We start from the raw sequence: 19,909 nt of genomic DNA on the forward strand, positions 1-19,909 counted from the left end.
GGTTCTGAATACTTATGTAAATAAGTATTTCTGTTTTAAATTTTTTATAAATTAGCAAACATTTCTAAAAAACAGTTTTGCTTTGTCATTATGGGGTATTTTGTGTAGATTAATGGGGATTGTTTTTATTTGATCCATTTTAGAATAAGGCTGAAACATAACAACATTTGGAAAAAGTCAAGGCGTCTGAATACTTTCCGAATGCACTGTAATTCCCCTATATCTTTCTTAATACCACTGCTTAAACTTATCTAAGCCTAAATTCCATGTTATCCACTGTTGCACATGGATATTAATCTATCATCATTTAGGAGAAATGTAGGAGTACTGTTTGGGGGTTCTGGTGTCCAAGAAATTCATTCAGGAACAACAACAGTGTCTGGTGTCTGCTCCATGCAGACGAGGAGTCAACAGAGCCAAGTTCTTTGTGTCCCCAGACTCAATAATAATACAATGTGACTAACAGGACAGAATGTATCAACATCTTATATCTTAGTATATGTGGCCCCATTGGGATTTGAACCCACGACCCTGGCTCAGCTCAGCAGGATTTGGCATCACAATCTCTTTATCTCCATCTCTTCATGCAAAGACTCAATCGTGGACACTCTTACTGACCGTTGTGGCTGCTTTGTGTGATGTACCTTCTTGACCTTTGTGCTGTTGTCTCTGCCCAGTAATTTTTGTACCATGTTTTGTGACGCTATCATGTTGTGTTGCTACCATGCTGTTGTTATGTTGGTTTGCTACCATGCTGTGTTGTCATGTGTTGCTGCCTTGCTATGTTGTTGTCTTAGGTCTCTCTTTATGTCGTGTTGTGTTGTCTCTCTTGTCATGATGTGTGTTTTGTCCTATATTTATATTGTGTTTATTAATTGTTTTAAATCCCAGGCCCCCGTCCCCGCAGGAGGCCTTTTGCCTTTTGGTAGGCCGTCAATGTAAATAAGAATTAGTTCTTAACTGACTTGCCTAGTTAAATAAAGGTTAAATAATAAATATATATGTATTTTTTAAATCACAGGAGAGGAAGTTTTGCTCACAGAGGTGGTTTGCTCGCATTGCCCCTGCTGTAGGTGTCGTGACCAGTGACTTACCCTCCACAGGAAACATCAGTTTGGGATAATGACCTGTTTCCTCACATGGAGGCACGCTGGTGTATTTATGTTGCTCTCTTATTTACCCCTGATCTCACCCACCAGAGGGAAGTCAATGGTGATGAATGGGACTGCAGGCGTTTGTGATGTTTATACATTCTGTGTGTATGTCATCACGTGGATGAATAGTATAAACTGGATGTGTACATTAGCCTACTGACGTTTAGGGTCCTGGGTTACTAGGGTTACTGTATAATGTTCAATGGTATGGTCATTGTTGAAATTGCAAAAGACTTAGCTAGTCAAATGACATGTTTCTATAGCTTGCATTTTCTACATCACATTTTAGATGACCCAGGTTATATGTTTTAGTATTAGTCCTGGTCCAGACATACTCTGCTGGGGTCCATGCTCATACGTTCCCATGTTCCTCTGATTCGTACTGCCTCCTTCCCTCCATAGAGAGAGGTTAGTTGTTTTATGTGTGAACGGGTCATGTCTTTGGAATGACGGGGTGCTGGTTTGACGGTTGGCTTGGCTGGGACAGAGGCTGGAGCTGTACAGAGCTAGAGGGATGAAGGGAAGAGACGGGGCTGGTAAAAGGGTGGAAAAGACAGGGGCCTGTTGAAACGGAGGATGAGGGATAGCACCTCTGTGGAAACTGCTCGCCAAGCTCTCTTTCTACTTCAGCTACTTGGCACATGCTCGGACTGATGCTCCAGCTGAGTGAGAATGTTATGTCTTATTTTTTGGGAGCTATGCGTAGTCCCTGGACAGCAGAGCGCAGTGCAGCATGTGGCGAGGAACTGATCCTTACCTGCTGTGAGCGTGCACTACATGACCCAGGTCAAAAGCGTGAGCGTGTAGCGCCGTGACGGGGTTGACCATGGGGGTTACCCGTGACGGGGGTTACCATGCAATAACAATAACAAGCTGATGCCTTACAGCTACTTTCATGACCAACGCCAACCTCATGGTAAATGGCTGTTGTTGTTGGGGAAATGCCACCCTCATGGTAAATGGCTGTTGTTGTTGGGGAAATGCCACCCTCATGGTAAATGGCTGTTGTTGTTGGGGAATGCCACCCTCATGGTAAATGGCTGTTGTTGTTGGGAAATGCCACACTCATGGTAAATGGCTGTTCTTGTTGGGGAAATGCCACCCTCATGGTAAATGGCTGTTGTTGTTGGGGAAATGCCACCCTCATGGTAAATGGCTGTTGTTGTTGGGGAAATGCCACCCTCGTGGAAATGGCTGTTGTTGTTGGGGAAATGCCACCCTCATGGTAAATGGCTGTGTTGTTGGGGAATGCCACCCTCGTGGTAAATGGCTGTTGTTGTTGGGGAAATGCCACCCTCGGGAGGGGGTGGGGCCCCCCTGGTAAATGGCTGTTGTTGTTGGGGAAATGCCACCCTCATGGTAAATGGCTGTTGTTGTTGGGGAAATGCCACCCTCATGGTAAATGGCGGTGTGGGTGCCCCCTCTGGTGGCTGCGGGGTAAATGCCAACCTCGGAGGGTGGTGGGAGCCACCCCATGGTGGCTGTTGTTGTTGGGGAAATGCCACCCTCATGGTAAATGGCTGTTGTTGTTGGGGCCCCCGGAAAGCTGCGGGGGCCACCCTCATGGTAAATGGCTGTTGTTGTTGGGGAAATGCCACCCTCATGGTAAATGGCTGTTCTTGTTGGGGTAAATGCCCCCGGGGGGGGGGGAAGCCCCCTCGGATGGCGGGTGGGGAGCCACCCCATGGTGGCTGTTGTTGTTGGGGCCCCCCGGAAATGGCGCGGGGAGCCCTCATGGTAAATGGCGTGTTGTGGGGTGCCCCCTCTGGGGCGGGGGGGAAATGCCACCCTCATGGTAAATGGCTGTTGTTGTTGGGGAAATGTCATGGTAAATGGCTGTTGTTGTTGGGGAAATGCCACCCTCATGGTAAATGGCTGTTGTTGTTGGGGAAATAGTAACTTGTACGCAAGTGAAGACATGATTAGGAGGAAGAACAGCTGCTGACTCAGTTATGAAGTGTTGTTTCTACAATATATTTGGGAATACCTGTTCTTTGTACATGGTTGAAAATACATGTTTTGTGTACTGCAGACAACCTTCCTTTCTTTTATTCTAGGCTCAACTGACTGTCTAGTTCTGGTCACCACTGTGGGGTATCTTACATTAGATGAGGTACTCTTTAAAAATTAGGACATGTGTAACTAATAATATCTCTCATAGCCTGCCTCTATCTCTGCTTGTCGTCTGAGGAGAGGAGCGACCAGCAGCTGAACTCTTCTCACATGTGATGTATCTCCCAACGGCTGGGTCGTCTGGATCGTAGAGGACAGATGGGAACACCCAGAGTCTCTCTGCCCCAAAGCCCGGTGTGAGGAGCCCAGCGCAGGGACTAGTGTTTGGTACTGTTTCATCCAACGTCCCACACCGGAGGTTCATCCCTGCCGCCAGCCTGCCGTACTGGAGAAAAACACAGAGCAGTAGACCGACTCAACACAAACCCACAAATGCCAGAGAGATTGATGGCAGGACAGCAAATTCAACCCGTGCCCAACCGGCAAAGCTGGCATGCATAGTGTCAGCAAACAAGTGGTCAAACTGGTATTTCACACCACAGTCCAACCCTCGATGGTAGTGTTACCATAGTTACCAGAGAAAGGATGAACCCTTTCTTCACGATGTCAACATTACAACCCCTCTCGTTAAGGAGAGTGGAGATTGAGGGCTTGAATACATTATTTACATATTACAGTGAAGGAACAGGTCCTGCAATAGCCAACTAGCTTTATGGCAGAAAGTGACGTTTCCTTCTGCATTATTTGCTTTAATGACATCATACCAATTCAAGTGTAAAGACCCATCCTGTGATGATTGAGAGATCTGTTTGAAATAAATTACCCTTAAATATGTTCCATTTTTCGTAATGCTATTACAGACATAATATTAAACAGACACTCACTGTCATAGGGAGGGACGTTAACTACACATGACCCATTGGGAGATTTCAGTCTGCTGCCACGTGTACACACACACACACACACACACACACACCACACACATGACCCATTGGGAGATTTTCGTCTGCTGCCACGTACACACACACACAACACACATGATCCTTTGGGAGATTTCAGTCTGCTGCCACGTACACACACAACACAACACACACACAACACAATACACATGACCCATTGGGAGATTTCAGTCTGCTGCCACGTACACTCACACACATACACACACACACACACACACACACACACACACACACACACACACACACACACACACACACACACACACACACACATCATCTATTGAGAGATTTCAGTCTGCTGCCACACACACACACACACACACTCAGAACTCTATATAGTGTTGTTCAAACCGCCCCATTAACAATTAGGATTGAGAACATTTTGACTAAACAGACGACACGTTATGCAGGCTGCAGGTGGTTTGGTGGGGTGACATTTAAGAGGTAATGCTATTTTCCATGTTTGTGTGCCAAAACAAAATAGGGAATGAGGAAATGCCTCTCTAGCGAGTGCTTGATATATGAATGCGTGAATAATGAAGCTTAGTCCTGTGGTAGCAGGAAACCCACAGAGAGTTTATACATTTCTCAACTCCACCGCTCGTTGAGTAATTGACTTATTTTACTAATTATAGTTGTGGGCTTTAGAAGGATAGTCCTCTCAGAGGTATGGTACAGGCTCAGTCCCGGTGGCTGAGTTTCCCACATCTAACTTGTGTGTGTCAGTGTTACGTGATGAATGTCTGTCGACATCAGCCTGTTATCCAGCTCAGGTCAGTTAGGTTAATATTCTCCAACATATGTATGTCTGGGATACAGTTTTAATGTATTCATCATGGGACTAACAGGGCATACTAACCCTGCTGGAGAGCTACTGGGCATGCAGGGTTGTGTTACAGCTCTAACATACGTCATTCAGGTTCTGATGTTGTGTTAAGGCAGGGATGGAACAAAAGCCTGCACTCCCTTTTCCTGAAACCACCTCAGCAGGGTTGGCGCTCCCTCGTGTTTTGCTCTGTATTGGTGACTTCACCTGTCCTTGCACCCGAGCCAAAATAGACAGAGACGTAATAACGAGGCAGAAAAACAGGTCATTGGTCTGCGTCGGAACAGTTTCAACTTTCCAGAGGTCATGACGTATCTGTGCTGGAAGACCAGTTGCATATCTGGGGACCGTCCATTCGGGTTATAGTGACAAATAGGGCTGTTCCAACACCATCTGAAGGCTGATGTTCACATGTTGAATCTGTCTCAATCATGCACCAACTGTTTATCCATTACAGTTCGTCCTTCTCAGAAGTGGTTCTTGAATCCTTAATTAGGTATCAAATGGCAATGAATTCCGACACGTTTTGACGACCTTATCAAAAGCTGTTCTGAAGGCCCATAAAAAACAGAGGAATATTTTCCAACCTAGCCTTCATTTGGCAGGGGGGATGGAGTGGATGCTGTGTTGAGATCTCTGGAAAAGGGGACCGTCTGCATTTTTCAGAGGAGCATGTGACTGCAGCTTTATGAAATGTTCTCACAGGCAAACGTGTCCATTCCTCGGCCAAACTGGACAGCTGTAATTCTACTAAATGGGAGTGAGTTAGGCGGTCAACCCGAACACAACTCAGTGGCGATATAACACCGTAGTAACAGAAACGATTTTCAGAGTCACACCCAGCTGCACTCTTGCGCCTCTCTCGTTCTCGCTTCTTAAACATCAGCTGACTTCCTCTGACCATGGGAACCACAGAAGACAACCATCGATCATCTCTGTAGTCTGCGGCCGTCGGCCAGAATCTGAGGTCACCTGACCTAGCAGAATTCGAATAATTGACCAATTGAATCTCATTCTTGTCTCTCCGCTTTTTCTGTTTGAGTTCGCTAACGCTGCTGCAGATCAGTGTCATGGTTTACAGCCAATGGGGACTTTTCAGTTAATGAAGTGAATGTTCTGTAACCAAGGTTGCAAAGCTAGTGGTAATTTACCAAAGTTACCGGAATCTTCCGTAATTTTGGTAATCTATGGCAATTTATGGTAACTTTGGTCACTTATGTTTGATAGCTTTTAAAAAATGTATTCACATATAGTGTTCATTTTTTTTAATCTCTGTCCATATTGTCCACGAGTTTCTAGTGGATAGACCACATGGTTCAAGAGAAAATAGCCTAATTAATGAATAAAACATCTAATCAACAATGGCATTATTTTCAGTTAACTCTACAGCTCTTCCAACTATTGACTTTTTTCACAGCTGCCACCAGTTTGGCATCAAAAAATGTACAACAAAGACATATTGACATAGTAAAATATTTTTGGGGGAAAATGTTTATAAAATATATTTCATGCTGAAACCCTCATATTAAACACCAATGGTATTCACTAAATTGATGGTTTATATTTCAGATCATGTTTTACAGCTTTATCATTGTATTTTTTATTTTAAAATCATCTTACATTTGACATTTTTTAGTCATTTAGCAGATGCTGTTATCCAGAGTGACTTACAGTAGTGAATACATTCATTTCATTTCATGCATAATTTTTGTTGTTGTTTGTTTTGTACTGGCCCCCCGTGGGAATTGAACCCACAACCCTGGCGTTGCACACACCATGCTGGCGTTGCAAACACCATGCTCTACCAATTGAGCCACAGGGAAGACCATCTTATTTGATTATTTTATATATTTTACATGTGATAAGGCCACATGGAGGGCCAGAAAAAATGACAGACACCTGTGATAATTGGAATTACCCAAAAGACCCACTAGATGTCTTGTGCTAAATTACATAAAATCCTTGAAAGTTACCAAAATTCTATTCGTATTCTGATAAACTTCTAAAGTAATATACAGTACCCTCCCTTTGCCACCCCTCTGTAACTGTGTATCTCGGTCAGGGCTGGGGTAGTCTGTGAAAATGTAATGATGTAAATTTAACTTAACATTTTTATCTAGAACTCTCCCAATGAGACACATGGTGTATGCAGTGTTTGTGAGTGACGCAATGAACACATCTCTGCTCTGCATTAGTGTTCTGTGAAAATGGAGTGTTCTTGAACGTCCTCTCTGTTGAACCTCTATTACTTCATAGCTGCTCTGTGACTCCTTAGAATAGCAGCAGAAACCTCGATGAACCCTACAACGTACAACCCTACAATATACTTCTTTGATATCTCAGCACTGACCGCCACACTGATGAATACATGTAGCTATTTATAATATGTGCAATATTCAAGAATGATAACATGAAATGTAAATGTAATTGTTCAAGTTTGGTTTCGAGAAAGATTATGCATTGTATTAGACTAGCTACAGAACATGACTTATTAATGAATGGTCCCATGTTAGGACAAATGGCCAGGTCATCTCTCATCTCTCTGTCTGTGGTTGAGTGTTTAGTGCTGTGGCTGTGAATTTCTGTGTGTAATCTGGGTCGACCGGAGGGACTGCTGTGCTCGGCAGCTGCAGGGTTCAACCAGGCTTCTGGCATTGGAATTATCTGCCCCAGACCAGGGCCCAGCTGCCGGTCACGTTTGAGCTGTCGATCCAACACATTCATTCTGAAACATTGCCCGTGTCTCTAACAGACAGCCTGTCAGCACCAGAGAACATGAGCTGTGTGGGTAACACAAGGCCAACGCAGCAGCAGTCTCTGTCTCTGTCTGTCTGTCTGTCTCTCGCTCTCTCTGTCTTACTGCTGCCCTCACTGGCACGTCCGTGAATCTGTAAGAACTAGTCACTGAGGATTTAAAGACAGTCAAACTAATTGATAGACCACAGATCAACATACCGTGGTGTATCAGATATTGTCGTTATCATGTACAAATGTTCACATCGTGTTTTGATAGTTGGACTCAGTGGCTCCTGTAGTATGGGAGTGAGCTCAGTTGACGTATTAGTCATCCCCACTAACTGCCAATGGGACAGATTAAAGGAAGTTGATCAAACAACAGGAAGCAGAGATATAATGGCGTATGCATACCACATTTCTGGGGCCGCTGTTTGACATAATAACATTTTGGCCTTGAGATGTAAGCACATGCAGGTTCTCTACATGGATAGGAAGTCTGGGCAGGTATGATGTCAAAGTTTCCATTCAACTGGTGGCTGGCTGTTCAATGTTTTTCCTTGATATGTAATGGAAGATAATACAGTGATAATAGATCAATAGAAACAGGGTGAGTGGTTCCTGCCAGACACCATAATGTGAGACAGGTGGGGCAGTAGAGCTAATGGACAAAAAGTGTCCAGAAAAAGGTTGATATTTGTGTGTGTGTGAGAGAGAGAGAGAGAGAAGCAGCACTTGAGGACAGCCTATTTGTATTAGAAAGGACTTTAGTGAGGAGTGTGCCTATAGTGGATGCAAGACAGATGCAGATGACAATACAATGGGCGGTGATTATGATAATGTTTTCTAGATAAACAGGAATGGGCGGTGGTTATGATAATGTTTTCTAGATAAACAGGAATGGGCGGTGGTTATGATAATGTTTTCTAGATAAAAAGGAATGGGCGGTGGTTATGATAATGTTTTCTAGATAAACAGGAATGGGCGGTGGTTATGATAATGTGTTCTAGATAAACAGGAATGAGCGGTGGTTATGATAATGTTTTCTAGATCAACAGGAATGGGCGGTGGTTATGATAATGTTTTCTAGATAAACAGGATTTTTTTGTAGATCAACAGGAATGGGTGGGGGTTATGATAATGTTTCTAGATAAACAGGAATTTTTTGTAGATAAACAAGAATGGGCGGTGGTTATGATGTTTTCTAGATAAACAGGATTTTTTTGTAGATCAACAGGAATTGGTGGGGGTTATGATACTGTTTTCTAGATCAACAAGAATGGGCAGTGGTTATGATAATGTTTTCTAGATAAACGGGAAGGGCGGTGGTTATGATAATATTTTCTAGATCAACAAGAATGGGCGGTGGTTATGATAATGTTTTCTAGATCAACAGGAATGGGCGGTGGTTATGATCATGTTTTCTAGATCAACAGGAATGGGCGGTGGTTATGATAATGTTTTCTAGATCAACAGGAATAGGCGGTGGTTATGACAATGTTTTCTAGATCAACAGGAATGGGCGGTGGTTATGATAATGTTTTCTAGATCAACAGGAATGATGCGGGAAGGACATGGCAAACTACAACATTACAACACGGTTTCAATATGGCATCAAATCTGAACCAGCTGTTCACTCGCTGTGTTCTGTTGATGTGAAGCTCTGCAGCAGAAGCACCACTGAGTTGTACTGTGCTAGAGATCAGCAGCCGGCCCAGTGGACAGATACTGGGAGATATAGCTCTTCTACTTCACCTAAACACCACCGCTCCACTGAACCAAGCTTCTATCCGTAGGAAATCATCACGCCAAAGAGTGGTTTTAACAGATGAAATCAAATGAGAATCAAGGAGAAGCTCCTTACAGGAGTAGTGTTAGAGGTTGGATTTATTTCCTTTGAGTGACCTGCCATGTCTCTATGTCCACCTTTCTTCTCTCTATCCATCTCTCTTCTCTCTATCCACCTCTCTATCCAGCATTCTTCTCTCTGTCCATCTCTCTTCTATCTATCCATCTCTCTTCTCTCTATCACCTCTCTTCTCTCTTTCCACCTCTCTTCTCTCTGTCCATCTCTCTTCTCTCTATCCATCTCTCTTCTCTGTCCATCTCTCTTATCTATATCCATCTCTTTTCTCTCAATCCCCCTCTCTTCTCTCTATCCACCTCTCTTGGACTCTCTTTCTCCACCTCTCTTCTCTCTCCCTCTCTCTGACTCTGTCTCCCTACTACTCAGGAGAATACCTCTCCCTCTCTTCTCTCTCTCTCCCCCTCTCTTCTATTCTCTTTCTCTCTCCCTCTTTCACACTCTCTCGGGGGCTACCTCATCTCTCTCTCTGCCCACCTTCTCTGAGGGGTACTCCTCCCCAGTAGCTCCACCCACCTGAACATAAAAGCATAGTCTCCTCCCCAGTTGCTCCACTCACCTGAACAAATGCCTAGTCTCCTTTCCAGTAGCTCCACCCACCTGAGCATAAAAGCCTAGTCTCCTCCCCAGTAGCTCCACCCACCTGAACATAAAAGCCTAGTCTCCTCCCCAGTAGCTCCACCCACCTGAACACAAAAGCCTAGTCTCTCCCTCAGTAGCTCCACCCACCTGCACATAAAAGCCTAGTCTCCTCCCCAGTAGCTCCACCCACCTGCACATAAAAGCCTAGTCTCCTCCCCAGTAGCTCCACCCACCTGCACATAAAAGCCTAGTCTCCTCCCCAGTAGCTCCACCCACCTGAACATAAAAGCCTTGTCTCCTCCCCAGTAGCTCCACCCACCTGAACATAAAAGCCTAGTCTCCTCCCCGGTAGCTCCACCCACCTGAACATAAAAGCCTAGTCTCCTCCCCAGTAGCTCCACCCACCTGAACATAAAAGCCTAGTCTCCTCCCCAGTAGCTCCACCCACCTGAACATAAAAGCATAGTCTCCTCCCCAGTAGCTCCACCCACCTGAACATAAAAGCCTTGTCTCCTCCCCAGTAGCTCCACCCACCTGCACATAAAAGCCTAGTCTCCTCCCCAGTAGCTCCACCCACCTGAACATAAAAGCCTAGTCTCCTCCCCAGTAGCTCCACCCACCTGCACATAAAAGCCTTGTCTCCTCCCCAGTAGCTCCACCCACCTGAACATAAAAGCCTAGTCTCCTCCCCAGTAGCTCCACCCACCTGCACATAAAAGCCTAGTCTCCTCCCCAGTAGCTCCACCCACCTGAACATAAAAGCCTAGTCCATGCTGTTTACTTCTGTTCAGGGGTCTGTATCACACTTCTATAACTCCAGTGATAGTTCCCCTCAACAGACACACACTGAGCAAGGTAAGGACATCCTATAGGTTTCCTGGAGGAAGGTGTGGTCTGTCAGGATTAATATGGCTGATATTATGATGATGATTTGGAGGGGTTTTGTGAACTGGGTGTTTATCAGGACTGTATTCTCACTCTATAGACCTGGTACCACCTGACTATTTGGTGCTTTCAATGTCTGCATTTTTCTTCTCCGGTGAGTTTGTGTGTTCTGGCAAGGGTGTTGAGGGAACGGGGCGAGATTCTTTGCACGTGTCTGGGTTGTTCTGAAGGCTATGTGGTTAAAATGATGAGAACGTTCAGCTCAAATTGTTGAGTGTTCATTGGGACTTTTGTAACCTTTCTTCACTGAGAGATTCCCTGAAAAAGATCATGCTGGAATAATCCTAAATCTCGTGATGATGAGGCACTTCTTTTTCCAAAGAGAAAAGGACATGTGAAACAGACAGTCTGTTCAGTAGAAATCCAGGGCTTGTCAGAGGTGTTAACTCTGAGAGACTGACCCAGTAGCTTTACTTCCAGTCTAGTTAGTTAATACCACATCATGTATTGGGATGGTGATGTCAGCACCAGTCTAGTTAGTTAATACCACATCATTTATTAGGATGGTGATGTCATCTCCAGTCTAGTTAGTTAATACAACATCATGTATTAGGATGGTGATGTCATCTCCAGTCTAGTTAGTTAATACCACATCATGCATTAGGATGGTGATGTCATCTCCAGTCTAGTTAGTTAATACCACATCATGTATTAGGATGGTGATGTCATCGCCAGTCTAGTTAGTTAATACCACATCATGTATTAGGATGGTGATGTCATCTCCAGTCTAGTTAGTTAATACCACATCATGTATTAGGATGGTGATGTCATCTCCAGTCTTGTTAGTTAATACCACATCATGTATTAGGATGGTGATGTCATCTCCAGTCTAGTTAGTTAATACAACATCATGTATTAGGACGGTGATGTCATCTCCAGTCTAGTTAGTTAATACCACATCATGCATTAGGATGGTGATGTCATCTCCAGTCTAGTTAGTTAATACTACAACATGTATTAGGATGGTGATGTCATCTCCAGTCTAGTTAGTTAATACCACATCATGTATTAGGATGGTGATGTCATCTCCAGTCTAGTTAGTTAATACCACATCATGTATTAGGATGGTGATGTCATCTCCAGTCTAGTTAGTTAATACCACATCATGCATTAGGATGGTGATGTCATCTCCAGTCTAGTTGGTTAATACCACATCATGTATTAGGATGGTGATGTCATCTCCAGTCTAGTTAGTTAATACCACATCATGTATTAGGATGGTGATGTCATCTCCAGTCTTGTTAGTTAATGCAACATCATGTATTAGGACGGTGATGTCATCTCCAGTCTAGTTAGTTAATGCAACATCATGTATTAGGACGGTGATGTCATCTCCAGTCTAGTTAGTTAATGCAACATCATGTATTAGGACGGTGATGTCATCTCCAGTCTAGTTAGTTAATACAACATCATGTATTAGGACGGTGATGTCATCTCCAGTCTAGTTAGTTAATACCACATCATGCATTAGGATGGTGATGTCATCTCCAGTCTAGTTAGTTAATACCACATCATGTATTAGGATGGTGATGTCATCTCCAGTCTAGTTATTTAATACCACGTCATGTATTAGGATGGTGATGTCATCTCCAGTCTAGTTAGTTAATGCCACGTCATGTATTAGGATGGTGATGTCATCTCCAGTCTAGTTAGTTAATACCACATAATGTATTAGGAGGGTGATGTCATCTCCAGTCTAGTTAGTTAATACCACATCATGTATTAGGATGGTGATGTCATCTCCAGTCTAGTTAGTTAATGCCACATCATGTATTAGGATGGTGATGTCATCTCCAGTCTAGTTAGTTAATACCACATCATGTATTAGGATGGTGATGTCATCTCCTGAATATGATCATATGCAAAATCCTTCGCTTAGCATTCAAATATTATTCATATTATTCATATTCATATCATTCGAGAGAGAGAGAGAGAGAGGCTGTTGAACACAGATTAACCCATTGAAACATACCTCCAGGAGTTAGGATATGTGCAACCTGATGGCCTGTCCTTGTAAAGTCAGTAGGCCCTGTGTCCACTAGACATGACTATGTGGCTCTGGGCTTCATAATGGGTTCCCTAAAGCCCCATGCAGCATCCTAGCTTTACCTTCACTTCCTGGCCCATAGATCTGAGCCTGGACCCTGAGGGCGACTCTATTCTGTCCCCCCCCCCTCTTTTCCTCTCTCTCTTTCCCCCCTCTTTTGCTCTCTCTTTCCCCTCTCTTCCTCCCTCTCTTCCTATACAGGGATTAGATACAGCAGCAGGTAGTTTGTGTTGTCTCTGAGGTTCATTGTGGGAGCATTCCTGGGTGTCTGCTGTGCAGCCTGAGAGAGAGGGCCAGAAAAAGGAGGGTCACTCTCCCACTAAAGGTGTGGAACCACAGTACCCGGTGTGATCTGTCTTAGACTGCTCAGCCATTCCAGGGAGGGGTGGATGAAATCGTTTGGAATTCAACTTCTAAGCCGCGACATATTGTATGTGTTGTGTGAGCTAAGGGTGGTGCCCTTGCCTTGTTCAGGGTGAAGAGAGGATTCGGGGTGTAGTCAGTTGGCAGAGATTTGACTCGACAACAAAAAATGGAGATTGAGTCTCTGACATGGTTATAACTGTGTTCTTTGCTAGTTTAAAATAAATCACACCTAGTGATCTCATTTATTTATTTTATTTCTGAAGTTTATTTGGACAGGGACAGCGTGCAACAAAAACATGAGTTGCACCAGATTTAGCAAACAGCTCATTTACATCCTTAGTCCCCGGGCAGGTGAACATATACTGTAACCATGACAACATTATATACAAAAGGACAACATACGTACATCAGACATTTAAAAACAACAGGAAGGACATATAGACACGTTTCAGAACAGAGGCTAGGACATTACACATACAATTCATTGCATATATTGCTGTTGGACTTTATACATTTCAGTTGTAAAACACATAAACACATATAAAATCTAAATATTGCACATCAACCCTCGCCTCCGACTGACAAGTGACTGTGTATTATAAAGGGTCGCTGTGATTATTGGGGGAGGAACATTTACATTTTCAACAAACAAATCACATAATGAAATTAGATTTAAACCTGTATAGCTTAGGCAGTTAGTGTCAACCTATTGGACAACAACACATTGTGTGACTGCTCTAGCACATAAATTAGTAAATTAGTAGGTCTCTCTCTCTCAATTCAATTCAATTTGCTTTATTGGCATGACATAACAATGTACATCTTGCCAAAGCTTACTTTGGATATTTAAAATATTAAAATAATAGTAATCGATATTGACAACAGTAACAACAATAACCAAAGGTCAAAATAACTATTGAACAATAACAATATAGAGGACATGTTGGTTGGTCTGTCAGACACTGTCCCTCATCTATGGCAGGCAGCAATGTAGTGCGCTGCCAACCCACAGCTCTCTGCGTCCTCCCCCAACAGGATGGGAAGCCTATTCGCATCAGTGAGGTCTTTGAGACCTTGAATAAGGGTTTCAAATTTGGGGAAATGACACTCTCTAATTGTTTTATGTTTCTGACATTTTGTCAGGAAATACAGCTCTGTCTCAGGTTCTGCTGTGGTGCAGTGATTGAACAGCCTTTCCTCTACAGGGAGCCAGGTTTTTTTTCTCTCTCTCTCTCTCTCTCTCTCTCTCTCTCTCTCTCTCTCTCTCTCTCTCTCTTTCTCTCTGCTAATGCCGTTGTATAAGAAGGGTTTATAAGGTTTAGGGGAATGTGCCCTGGGATCACACAGCTGCAGTGTCTGTGATTTGAGTACACTACCAAATACGGGACAGTAGCAGTCTATCCCTAGCAGATCAGCCCTACTGCCGGGAGCAGAGAAGCCCTGTTCCGTTCCACTGCAGCTGCTGTATCTGGTTCTTTAGTAGCTCATCAGGATGTAACACCCACTGAATATATGTATTCATAGTGCATTTAATTACAGTGCCTTCGGAAAGTATTCACACCCCTTTTTCCACATTTTGTTGTGTTACAGCCTGAAGATTGAGATTTTGTGTCACTGACCTACACACAATACCCCATAATGTAAAATTGGAATTATGTTATTTAAAAAAAAAATACAAATTAAAAGTTGAAGTGCCTTGAGTCAATAAGGATTCAACCCCTTTGTTATGGCAAGCCTAAATAAGTTCAAGAGTAAAAATGGGCTTAAGTCACATAATAAATTGTATGGACTCACTCTGTGTGCAATAATATCTGTAAGGTCCCTCAGTCGAGCAGTGAATTTCAAACACAGATTCAACCACAAAGACCAGAAAGGTTTTCCAATGCCTCACAAATAAAGGCACCTATTGGTAGATGGGTAAAAAAAAGGCAAACATTGAATATTCCTTTGAGCATGGTGAAGTTATTAATAACACTTTGGATGGTGCGTCAATACACCCAGTCACTACAAAGATGCACCATGAGGCCAATGGTGAATTAAAACAGTTAGAGTTTAATGGCTGTGATAGGAGAAAACTGAGGATGGATCAACAACATTATAATTACTCCACAATATCAACCTAAATGACAGAGTGAAAAGAAGGAAGCCTGTACAAAATAAAAAATATTTCAAAACATTCATACTGTTTGCAATAAGGCACTAAAGTAAAACTGCTAAAAAATGTGGCAAAGAAATTAACTTTATGTCCTGAATACAAAGCATTATGTTTGGAGCAAATCCAACACAATACCTCATGGTGTTGGCTGCATCATGTTATGGGTATGCTTGTCATCGGCAAGGACTAGGGAGTTTTTTAGGATAAAAATAAACAGAGTAGAGCTAAGCACAAAACCTGGTCCAGTCTGCTTTTTAACAGACACAGTGTCATGACTTCCGCCGAAGTCGGTCCCTCTCCTTGCTCTAGCCATTGCCGATCCACTTTTCATTTTCCTTTTGTTTTGTCTTTGTTTTACACACCTGGTTTCAATTCTCCAATTACATGTTCATTATTTAACCCTCTGTTTTCCCCATGGTTTTTGTACGTGTTTCTTCGTTGTTAAGTGGTCAGTATTTCTGTGAGCTGGTGTGTTGCCCAGCGTGGAATATATTGTTGATTTATTTTTGAGTAAAGTTAAGTTTTTACTCAGTTCTGTGTCCTGCGCCTGACTTCGTCCACATGACAGAAACACGCACCAAAATGATGGAGTCAGCAGATGCACCCAGTCCTCCGTCACCAGTGGAGGAGGGCGTACAGCAGCACACGACGATGCTCCAAAATCTTGGCATAGCCATGGATCGCGTGCTGCAGACCATGGAGCGATGGGAGAGAGGGGGTTTTCCCACACCCCCATCAACTTCATCCCAACCCAACCCACACCACTGTCCACCCCTCCGTCACCTGGACCCAGTGGGATTCGGCTCTCACTCCAGAGGGCATATGATGGGACGGCAGCCGGGTGCCAGGGGTTCCTGCTCAAGTTGGAGCTCTACCTGGCGACCGTTCACCCGGCTCCCTCGGGACACGAGAGCGTGTCCGCCCTCATCTCCTGTTTGTTGGGGAAAGCGCTTGAGTGGGCCAACGCCGTCTGGGGAGGAGTAGACGCAGCATCGGTCCGCTATGAGGATTTCACCCGCCGCTTCCGGGCGGTCTTCGATCATCCACCTGAGGGGAGAGCGGCTGGGGAACGCTTGTTCCATCTCAGACGGGGGATGAGGAGCGCACAGGAGTTCGCACTGGACTTCAGGACCCTGGCTGCCAGCACGGGATGGAATGAGAGGGCCCTGATCAACCATTACCGGTGCAGTGCGATCGAGTCAATACACGGGGCGCGCTTCTTCACAAAATTGGATCTCAGGAGCGCGTACAATCTGGTGTGTATCCGGAAGGGGGATGAGTGGAAGACGGCATTTAGTACCACCTCTGGGCACTAGGAATACCTCGTCATGCCATACGGGCTGATGAATGCTCCATCAGTCTTCCAATCCTTTGTAGACGAGATTTTCCGGGACCTGCTCGGGCAGGGTGTAGTGGTGTATATCGATGACATTCTGATATACTCCGCTACACGCGCCGAGCATGTGTCCCTGGTGCGCAGGGTGCTTGGTCGACTGTTGGAGCATGAGCTGAATGTCAAGGTTGAGAAATGTCTGTTCTTCCAACAGTCCGTCTCCTTCCTAGGGTACCACATTTCAACTTCAGGGGTGGAGATGGAAAGTGACCTCATTTCAGCCGTGTGTAATTGGCCGACTCCCACCACGTTAAAGGAGGTGCAGCGGTTTCTAGGGTTTGCCAACTACTACCGGAGGTTTACCCGGGGTTTTGATCAGGTAGCCGCTCCCATTACCTCACTGTTGAAGGGGGGACCGGTGCGGCTGCGGCGGTCGGCTGAGGCGGACAGGGCTTTTGGTCACCTGAAGGCTCTGTTTACCTCGGCTCCTGTGCTGGCTCATCCGGATCCCTCTTTGGCGTTCATAGTGGAGGTGGACGTGTCCGAGGCTGGGATAGGTGCTGTGCTGTCTCAGCGCTCGGGTACGCCACCCAAACTCCGCCCGTGCGCTTTCTTTTCGAAGAAGCTCAGCTCGGAGGAGCGTAACTATGATGTGGGGGACCGGGAGTTACTGTCTGTCGTAAAGGCTCTGAAAGCGTGGAGGCATTGGCTTGAGGGGGCTAAACACCCTTTCCTCATCTGGACTGACCACTATGGGCAGCGAGGAGACAGAACCCTCGCCAGGCAAGGTGGGCCATGTTTTTCACCCGTTTTGTTTTCACCCTATCCTACAGACCAGGTTCCCAGAACGCGAAGGCAGACGCACTGTCCCGGCTGTATGACACAGAGGAGCGGTCCACGGATCCCACTCCCATACTTCCGGCTTCTTGCCTGGTGGCACCGGAGGTATGGGAGGTGGACGCGGACATCGAGCAGGCGTTACGTACAGATCCCACTCCCACCCAGTGTCCAGTTGGGCATCTGTACATTCCGTCTGATGTCCGCGATCGTTTGATCTGTTGGGCTCACACGTCACCCTCCTTTAGTCATCCTGGCATCGGTCGGACAGTGCACTGTCTTAGTGGGAAGTACTGGTGGCCCACTTTAGCTAAGGACGTGAGGGTTTATGTTTCCTCCTGCTCGGTGTGTGTACAGTGCAAGGTACCTAGACACCTGCCCAGAGGGAAATTACAACCCCTACCCGTTCCACATCGGTGGATTCCGTGACGGATCTTCCTTCGTCACAGGGTAACACCATGATCCTGGTCGTTGTGGATCGGTTTTCTAAGTCCTGCCGTCTCCTTCCTTTGCCCGGTCTCCCTACGGGTCTACAGACTCCAGAGGCCCTGTCCACCCACGTCTTTCGGCACTACGGGGTGCCTGAGGATATAGTTTCTGATCGGGGTCCCCAGTTCACGTCTAGGGTCTGGAGGGCGTTTATGGAACGCCTGGTGGTCTCGGTCAGCCTTTGCCTCAGGTTTTCACCCCAAGAGTAACGGGCAGGTGGAGAGAGTTAACCAGGATGTGGGTAGGTTTCTGCGGTCCTATTGCCAGGACCGGCCGGGGGAGTGGGCGGCTTTCATCCCCTGGGCGGAGATGGCCCAAAACTCCCTCTGCCACTCCTCCAGTAACCTCCCTCCGCCACTCCTCCACTAACCTATCTCCTTTTCAGTGTGTACTAGGTTATCAGCCGGTCCTGGCACCGTGGCATCAGAGCCAGATCGAGGCACCTGCGGTGGATGAATGGTTTCGGCGCTCGGAGGAGACATGGGACGCTGCCCATGTGCGCCTGCAACGGGCCATCAGGCGGCAGAAGGCGAGCGCCGACCGCCACCGCAGTGAGGGCCGGGTCTGGCTCTCGACCCGAAACCTACCCCTTCGCCTGCCCCGCCGGAAGCTGGGTCCGTGGTTTGTGGGGCCATTTAGTCCTGAGGAGACTGAACGAGGTTTGATATAGGTTACTGCTCCCCCCTGATTACCGTATTAACCCCTCGTTCCATCTGTCTCTCCTCAGGCCAGTGGTGGCTGGTCCGCTCCAGCAGTCTGAGGTGCGGGAGGTTCCTCTGCCCCCTCTGGACATCGAGGGGGCCCTGGCGTATACTGTGCAAGCCATCATGGACTCAAGGCGTTGGGCGAGGGGCCTTCAGTACCTCATCGAACGGGAGGGGTGCGGTCCGGAGGAGAGATGCTGGGTGCCGGTGGAGGACATCCTGGACCCGTCGTTACTGCAGGAATTTCACCGTCTCCACCCGGGTCGTCCTGCGCCTCGTCCTCCGGGTCGTCCCCGAGGCCGGTGTCGGCGCACTGCTGGAGCCGTGCTTCAAGGGGGGTACTGTCACGACTTACGCCAAAGTTGGTCCCTCTCCTTGCCCGGGCGGCGTTCGGCGGTCGACGTCACCGGCCTTCTAGCCATTGCCGATCCACTTTTCATTTTCCTTTTGTTTTGTCTTTGTTAAACACACCTGGTTTCAATTCTCCAATTACATGTTCATTATTTAACCCTCTGTTTTCCCCATGGTTTTTGTTCATGTTTGTTCGTTGTTAAGTGGTCTGTATTTCTGTGAGGTGGTGTGTTGCCCAGCGTGGAATATATTGTTGGTTTATTTTCGAGTAAAGTTAAGTTTTTACTCAGTTCTGTGTCCTGCGCCTGACTTCGTCTGACCCGCCACACACTGACACATGACACACAGGGAGACAAATTCACCTTTCAGCAGGACAATAACCTAAAACACAAGGCCAAATATACACGGGAGTTGCTTACCAAGATGACATTGAATGTTCCAGAGTGGCCTAGTTACAGTTTTTACTTAAATATGCTTGAAAATCTATGGCAAGACTTGAAAATGGCTGTCTAGCAATGATCAACAAACAACTTGTTTGAGCTTGAAGAATA

General features: G+C 45.7%; 1 protein-coding gene across 1 annotated transcript in view; it reads left to right on the forward strand.

Moving 5' to 3' along the window:
• The first annotated feature begins 10,747 nt into the window (after window positions 1–10,747).
• Window positions 10,748–19,909, forward strand: part of LOC106595092 (uncharacterized) — a 33,310-nt gene continuing 24,148 nt past the window's right edge. The window contains exon 1 of the mRNA XM_045699180.2: window positions 10,748–10,986. The gene's annotated coding sequence lies outside the window, so the exon portion shown is untranslated. The remainder of the gene's footprint in view (window positions 10,987–19,909) is intronic.

The sequence above is a fragment of the Salmo salar genome, chromosome 17 (genome assembly GCF_965601325.2).
Source record: "Salmo salar chromosome 17, fSalSal1, whole genome shotgun sequence".
Classification (NCBI taxonomy): domain Eukaryota; kingdom Metazoa; phylum Chordata; class Actinopteri; order Salmoniformes; family Salmonidae; genus Salmo; species Salmo salar.